Below are 2143 nucleotides of genomic sequence, written 5' to 3'. Positions count from 1 at the left end.
GAAAAGTAAAGGAAGGAGGAGAAGGGGGCTAGGAGAAAGGAAAGAGGGAAAGAAGATAGAACAATGGTCCAGAAGATTACCTATTGTAGAGCCAACCGCGGCCGGAGGACTTGATTGGAGACAAACTCATGCAATAGGTCAAATCCACATGGATCAACTGCTCTTATCAAAAGCAGTTGACCCATGTAGAATTAAGCCATTAAGACTCCATGAATCATCTTGATAGAAATTCCTAGGGTTCCGGAATCCCAGATCCAAAATTCGTGGGGTTTGGTGAGATTCTTTGGGAAATAAATGGTCATGTAGTGATGAGGGGAGATTGAGGGTAAGCTGGTGTGAATTTGGGGCTTTTCCGGCGACTTGGTGTTTTGGGCCAGCTCCTTCGATCCAAAATTCGACGAGTTCGGCGGGGATCCGAGGAAAGCTGGTTGGAGATTTAGGATGGGGATAGGACGGAGATCCAGTGGTGTTAATTTGGGGATTTTTTGGGGACTTATGGTTTTGGCCAGTCTTCTTTGATTCGAGATTCGAGAAACTTGACGTGGATTCGAGGACAACTGGTTGTATATTTGGAAAGAGGAGGTGAAGGGGAGTTCATGTTGTTAATTTGGGGTTGATTGGAGCATTGCCGCCGGTGGAAGCGATTTCGGCAGGTGGTTCACGGCGGAGACGGCGAGGGATTAAAGGGCGGCTAGGGTTTGGTCTTAGAGATTGTGAGAGACGAGTGAGGGAGGGGGGTCTGATGGGGGGTAGGTCTATCTTCGGACAGTTACATAGTAAAGTACAAATTAGTTGCGGGTCGTTGGATTGATAAGATCCAACGGCTGTGATGGGCTGTTACAAAAACGGGGTCGTTTGGGTCAAGGGAAGGCTGGACCGGGTTGATTAGTTGTTTGGGCTTGGGTCTTGGGTGGACTTGGCCGGTTTTGGGGCGTAATTTAGGCTGATTTGGAGGTTAAAATTGAGCTGCTTTTAGGGGGATTAAAATTGGCCCAATTCCAGAAAATTAATTCCCTCCCCTTCTTGTATTTTCAATTTCTTTCTTTTCTTTTCTTTTTAATTAATTAAAAAAAATCCTAATAATTAAAAATCCTAAATTATCTAAAATGTGAGATTAAACTAATTAATTAATTATAAAAGCTATTTTAATCCTAAATTAAAAAGGGAAAAATTAGTAAAAAGGATAAAATGTAGAAATTGGCCATTTTGTGATTTTCATTTTTTTAATAAAGCAAATAATTAATTAATTATTCCTAAAAAAAATTCAAAATTCAATGCATGATATTTTTGGTATTTTCATAATTTAAATAAACTTCAACATACAAGATATGCAAATAATTAAATAAAAATCCCTAAAAAATGGTAAATAATTAAGGAAACAGCTAAAGGACAAGCAACTGATCGAGGAGTCTTCAGTACTTCTCAGGCTGCTGGTACATTGAAGGCAACTGGGAAATCTGTGCAAAATGCAAAAGCTGGAGGTTCATCTAAAAAATCCGGAAGATAAAAAGGCTATGAATGCAGTGCAGGAAACAAAAGGTGGAGAATGGTCAGTGATGAATCGATCGAATCCATCACCAAACAAAAGTAATGTTCCAGTTCAGGTCGTGGCATCAACGACAGTTAGTGTTGCTAACTCTTTTGGTGTTTTGATGAATGAATATGAGGAGGATTCTGGGAAGAACTGGCAGCAGACTAGTCTTGAGGCAGAACAAAAATCTGGGCAATTACCAGGTGATGGAAAACAGCAGAATTTACCCAAACACACAACAGTTTCAGCAAATGTCTCAAAGGACATTGTTCTTATAGATGGCAAATCAGTCTCACAAGCTGGACAGAACAGCTCTCCAAGCAGTGGAAAACATCCAGTTTCCAGCAGTAGCAAACGAGATCAAGGCAGAGGTAATTTGACAAAAGACTTGATTGTTCGAGAGGAGTTAACGGGTAATCAAGCACATAGCTCCAATACCCCGACCTTGCATTTTTCCAGTCCTCATGTGGAGAAAATAATCAAAGATGCCCAGGCTGCAATGGCAGTGCATACCACTATGGTAAAACAACCAATAGTCACTTTGAACACATCCGTGTTTGAAGTTCCTTCACAATCGGTGGAGTCGTTTGGTGAGTATGGAGGAGAATTTGG

Source organism: Nicotiana attenuata, unplaced genomic scaffold (genome assembly GCF_001879085.1).
Source record: "Nicotiana attenuata strain UT unplaced genomic scaffold, NIATTr2, whole genome shotgun sequence".
NCBI lineage: Eukaryota > Viridiplantae > Streptophyta > Magnoliopsida > Solanales > Solanaceae > Nicotiana > Nicotiana attenuata.
The sequence above is the reverse complement of the archived record's forward strand: the minus strand, read 5'-3'. Positions refer to the sequence as shown.